We start from the raw sequence: 6,376 nt of genomic DNA, 5'->3' as shown, positions 1-6,376 counted from the left end.
TTAAGCGGTACATTTTATATATTTTACAAGAATTACTTAAAGAATTATTCATTTGTTCATCTTTTTTCCTCCATTGCTAAAAAAACAATCTGCACATGAAAAAGTAAACAATCATCCATTTTCTTAACCTGCTAGAACTCTATGAATCAATCTATGGAGCATGTTTTTGGTCAGTGGGAGGAAGCTGGAGTGCCTGTAGACACACATTGAGAACATGCAAACTCCATACTGGAAGCCCCAAGCCGGGATCCAAACAGGAGTCATCTCCCGACAGGGCTAACCACTGTGCCACCATGTAATCAAGTCATCTAAAAAGTGGAATGAGTCTTCAAAATGTTACTTTTATCAAAAATGATACTAGAGACTGGAGTAAAAATACTTAATATTGTTTCTTATTTGACTTCAGAGTAAATCATCTCGTTCATTGAAGATTCAGATTTTCCTGTGAAGGAAAAGATTATAAAGATATTATATCAGGGCAAATGTAAAATGCATCAACACTTTTCTATTGTGAAAACACAGTCCAATTAAGCAACATAAAGTTTTGAATTATTGGAGGCCTTTTTTCTAACAATGTGCTTTAAACTAGATTCATACGTTAATTACCTTTTTTAATTGTATTGGGACACAGTAGCATACAGGGGACTGTCATCTAAAACAAAAGCAACATATCAGTTTTGATCTCACTTGCTGCTTTAAAGTGTTCACATTCATTCCAAGGAATGTAATAACTTGTTTTATGTCAAATCTGTTTTCAAAACACTCACCTATTTAGATTTTTATCTATTTTTTTTAAGGGCCTTTACCATGCAAAATCCACTTTTAAGTGTATTATAATGTACATTCCTCACTATTCACTTTAAACAATCCAAAAACAGTATCTTGATCCATTCATACATTTCTGAGTATTCTCTAAAACCCTGTACTCTGAGCACCGGTCTCTCTCTACCCACAAAAATGAGCTGGTTCTCCCAACTCGTCATTATATGGACATTTGGTTTGGGCTCCGTCCGCGTCACTTTTTGACATTCTGGATGTCCCCAAATTGTAATTATATGACGTTCTGGCTGTTCCCATTAGAACACGGGTCCACAGCATCCGTGCTGCGAACCGGTACCGGTCCAAGGGCTGCTTGGTACTGGGCCACAGACAGGAAAAAAACGTATATGTTAATGAGGGGTCCCCAACCATCGGGACGTGGACCGGTATCCTAACCCGGTGCTGGTTCTGTTAGTGTGTCCCAAGGGTTGGGGATCCGCGATTTGATGGGAACAGCCCGCTTGTCAAAAAATGACTAGTTGGGGTCACCTAAAACGTCAAAAAGGGATGCAGACCATACGTCCATATACTGTATGCTGGGTTGGGAGTGAGAATGTGTAGCCTTACAACAGAGAGAACAGCCCCTTTCAGGAAGCGTCTGCGCTACCAGCACCGCCCTAAGCCTAACACACACCCACTTTCTCTGCGGAGCTAGTGGTGATCAGCAAAACACTTTCATTTTAAATGCACAATATCATATATCTTCCAATTTTGTCCCCGTCTAATAAATGCCAGGTCTAACAGGTATTAGACGTTGGGCTCCTTTAAGACACCAGCCCCTCCCCCAGGTTGGGCACAGTTGTGCAGACACAGTGTGTTTTTGTGGTGTAGCGATGGCCGTGACTACTAAAGGCAGATCTATGGTATACACATCTATATTTACTAAAGTTTGGATGTTGTTTTTTTTTTTCGTGGTAGAAACAAAGATACACTAACAAGGCTGGCTCTAGGATGACGTCATGAAATAGGTGGCACCCACAAGCAGCGGAAGGCGGAGCCTCCGAGATTGACTTGCTTTTTTACTTCCGAGTAGGAAAAAAAAACTCACTAAAAGAATTAATATTTCATAAATAATTTGTTTGGTGTGACAAAGGTAATATATGGTTGTGTAGAACTTAACTAAATTAAGCCACATGAACAAACTGTCCAGGGACAGTACATGTACTTACCGGTACCTTTCTTCTTCTTCTTCTTAAGTACTTTCGCATACAATTGATCGTCATCTACAAATAAAAACTGAATGTTAGCTATATTTACACAATTCTGAGGGAAAATAAAATTTATATTAATAAATTATTGTTGATAAAAAATCAAACAATTGAATTAAACACTTTGCTTCACCCCAAAACTCTAAAACTCACTTCCACCTGACATTAGAAATACAGACCGCCTTTCCACGCTTTATGCTCAAACTCTCATATTTCTAGTTGTTTACTTCATCACTTCCATTTTACCTTGTTTATTGCTTTTGATTGTGCTCTTACGTTGTTTTTTATACAGTATTCTTGAGGGCCCTGAAAGGCACTTTTAAATAAAATGTATTATTATAATAATCTTGTGTAATAAATATGTAATAAGGGAGATAGAATTAGCATTAAAAGGGAATTAGTCCTGAAACACACAGCATCAATAAAAAGAAGACATTATGAAAGTATTAAATTCTTAAATTGAAGGTATGTAAAACAACTGTGACATCACCTGGTCTAATCTTAATATCGGAGTAGACTGTATTCTCCTCTGGTTTCTTCTTCTTTCCTATTAGATGAATGATATCAATATATTTCAGTCAGACATGGTTGGTTAATGAGACATTTTTAATGCTGTGTAAATATTATTTTTAGTACATAAAATACTCACTGTTCTTGCCAAGGTCTTTGATCCGAACTGAAGCATAGTTTATGTCTTCAGATTCCTCTGCAAAAAATGTTTGTTATAAAAGTGTTCTTATGTACATTTTATATTTTATCTTAAGGATAAGAATACTCACCCTGTCGAATATTATCCAGCTCAATGGAAGATAAGGGCACATCCCTGGATTCTACTGAAAAGTGATATTTTATATAGTTAAATACACTTATCAACAGAACTTAAATGATTCAAGATTAAGGTCTATTAGAAAAATAATCAACTGGGACCTAAAATACAATTTTCAAACCCATATACAGGTCCTGAACCTCTTGAGGGTCATTCCACAATTCTAGAATATTTGCTCTACATCCTAAACTACTTTCTCTAAATGGTTAAAAGTATATTATGCAAAAGATTTTCTAGCATCGATCAAAACTTGAATTCACTTCAAAAAGCTTTTATTTTTTTCTACTATTTTTTCTGTGTCATTTCCAGCTCTGACTGACTAAGAGAGAAAAAAATAATTTTCAGCACAGATCAGTTACATATATAAACCTTTTCTAGGATTTCAATATTAAAATTTTTTGGTGCAGAATCGTCGGTAAAAAAGTCAAGAGTTGAGACACACCAGTGCCTGGAGAAAAGTAGATATGTCCATCTTCACCCTGCTGCTGATTTGAGTTCTGTAATCTGATGGGACAAACACTTTATTAAAAACATTGAAAATATTCAAGTACCAGACAATTGAGACAAAGTTACTCAAACCTGATGAAGCACAGATCTGTGAATGAAAAAAAAGGAATGCTTAGTGCAAACTGTTCAACTGATGAATGCTTTGCAGACAAGAAAAAGAAAAAGGACTCTTACTTTTGGATTTTTTGAAGAACATCATCAGCAACAGAAGAATAATTAGCACAATTAAACAGGCTAATCCAGAAACCAAAGGAACAAGATATGAGCTGCCAGACAGTGATGCTGCAATTAATAACATATTTTTGGTGAGATATACTTATATAGTAGCTTAAAAAGCATTTACAATTAACTTTTTAAAAAACATTATTATTTTGATAAGCTAATGTTGAAAACATTCACTGACATGTTACTGCTAACCAGCTCTGTGGAGATTCTTTTCCTGAGGACTGACACTTGTAGAAGCCTTCATGTGACTTTGACACTGCAGGGATGATCATCTCCACTCTGCTCTCACTTTGGATTAATGTGTAATTCTGATAGAAAAACACTTTAGAACGAAGATTTTCTGTCCTCCACTTGCAGCCAAGAGTAACAGAATGTCCCTCAGTCACAGGATGGACAGGACTCAGCAGGATCAGATCATCATCTGGAAACATCCACATTCATCCTCATCACAGATCATCACAACATGTTTGACATTGTCTGCTTCATTCTGGTTTACATACAGTTGATCATCTAAATCCATCTTCAAGTTCTGCATGTGTTTCTAATCAATCCAATGATGAAAGTCAAGCTAAAAACAGGAATCCAAACATGTTTCCACTCACCGTGTCCAGTGATGTTGACTGCGTTGCTGAATGCTGATCCAGACTCACACCAGAACACTGCATTACTGGACTGGATCTTCTGAACATGACATGTTGATCCATTCATTGTTCCCCAGTCAGAACAGAATGACAGCAAGTCAGGAAGCAGAAAGCTGCCGACTCTCCACTCAGCAGAGTTTCCCTCACAGGTCAGAGAGACAGAGTCAGAGGTGAAGTGTTGGACTCTGTCAGGACTCACTGAGAGAGACGCTGATGGATGAAGATCTGAACACAAACAGGATGAAGATCAGCACACTTTAGCTGGATTTGGAGAACAAAGAGACCCAAAATAGTAGAATGTGACAGTATTTGAAATCTGAAGAGAAATCATTGAGAGAAATGAATGAAGAATCAGAAGTCTGACCTCCAGACCAGACAAAGTGAGGTTGACTGTAAAGAGTGTAGACGTGTGGCTCTCCTCTTCCAGCTCTGCACACATATCCTGCTGTGTGTGTCTGTCCATGAATGATGTAGGAGTTGTCTGCAGTCCCATTGGAGCTAGCAGGCAGCAGCTCATAGCTGTAAGAGCCAGACTTGTGTGATAGATCAGGAACAGCTTTATACCAGTAGAAGCTCCATCCTGCAGACTCATGTTCAACCTCACAGCTCAGAGTCACTGAGGATCCAGGACTCAACCACCGTGGAGACACTCTCAGGACAGGTTCTGTTGGAGAGATTTTTTTTATGCTCTGGTTACACTGAAAATTAGGGAAAAAACTACATCTTCTTTCATACGCTTTTAAAAGAAAATTAATTCATAATTGTATTGCTTCATTCAAAAACAATTTATGTGTGATTATGTTTGAAAACACATTTTAGTACAATTAGAAATACTTTTAGAATAATATGCAGATGAATGCAGAGGTTGTAGTTGACATAACATCCGTGGGGTGGTGGTGGGGATGGCCGGGCGCTCTCCCCCTGAGTACATTCCATCACCATCCACCTCAGTGAAACATAAGCACTCACCTGAGCACAGGTATCAGCTCACCTTAGCACTAATAGTTTGTGTGACAGAATGAAAGTCTTTATCTGAATGGGTTTGTATGATGGAGCGTGTGAGCTGAAGTTACAGTTGAATTGTGTACATTATGTTTTGTTTAAATGCGGAGACTATTTTGGCCAACAAGTGTGTGTGTCACTATAATGTGTGTGTGAGTAGACAGGCCCCACCGATTCTAGTTGTTACTTAGTCCTGGTTGTTTTATGATGCTGCTAAAACATTATCAAGACAAATAAAGTTTAGCATTAAATACAACGGGGGTTTATACTCAATAAATCCCTGTTGTGACAGTAAAATCTGCCCAACACAAGAAGCTCTCAGCCCACATCTGTTGGCTCAGCTGTTGGACAGGACAAATTAAAAAAATATATATAAATCTTTTTGGTAACCTCTACACCATTGAACAGCCAATTGATGTTAGTGAAAAGAGTGTAATTCTGTGAATTTGTGTAATATACAGATTTCTAAACCTGGAATCAGGTTTTTTAGGAGTTTTGTCATATTAAGAAGGAGGGTCCAAGTGCATGGATAACCAGTTTAGTTTAATCTGTTTAGTTTAGCAACCAGCTGTTATGTATATTTTATGACCGACTTTCTGCTTTTGCACAATTAGCGATATGAAACTCAATGAGATGAGACAAATGTTTTGTGATATTGGGCCATATAAATAAAACTGAATTATTCAATTTCAGATTTGAAATTACTTTAGGGTAAAAGAATAACCTTAAAGTTATTCCAAGAAGATCAAACAAAATGAGTTTTAACTGGTGAGTGTTGATAATACACAGTGCAGCTGCTCCACTGATGGTAAATCATAGAGTGGTTTTTGGACTATAACAGCCTCTGTGTTCTTATCACAGAGGTGTGCTAAAGTCCAATGAACTTTGTTCTGAGAACCAGAACAAGAACAGAGTTAACCTGAATCTGATTGATGAAGAACCATCATTGTAGGACAGCAGTGCCCATATTCTGTTTAGACAGAGGTGACAGAAGTCTTTTTTACTCATGAAAACAGCATCAAACAGAGGAGGTGAACAAAGTCTTCACTGATTGGACATTAATAGTGTAGTTCAAATCCTGCAGGAGGTTTCAGGACAGTTCAGTACTTAAAGGTTAAAGTTAAAGTCACACCTGGATGACTGAAATT

The sequence above is a fragment of the Oryzias melastigma genome, linkage group LG18 (assembly GCF_002922805.2).
Source record: "Oryzias melastigma strain HK-1 linkage group LG18, ASM292280v2, whole genome shotgun sequence".
Classification (NCBI taxonomy): Eukaryota; Metazoa; Chordata; class Actinopteri; order Beloniformes; family Adrianichthyidae; genus Oryzias; species Oryzias melastigma.
This window is presented reverse-complemented; position numbering follows the sequence as displayed.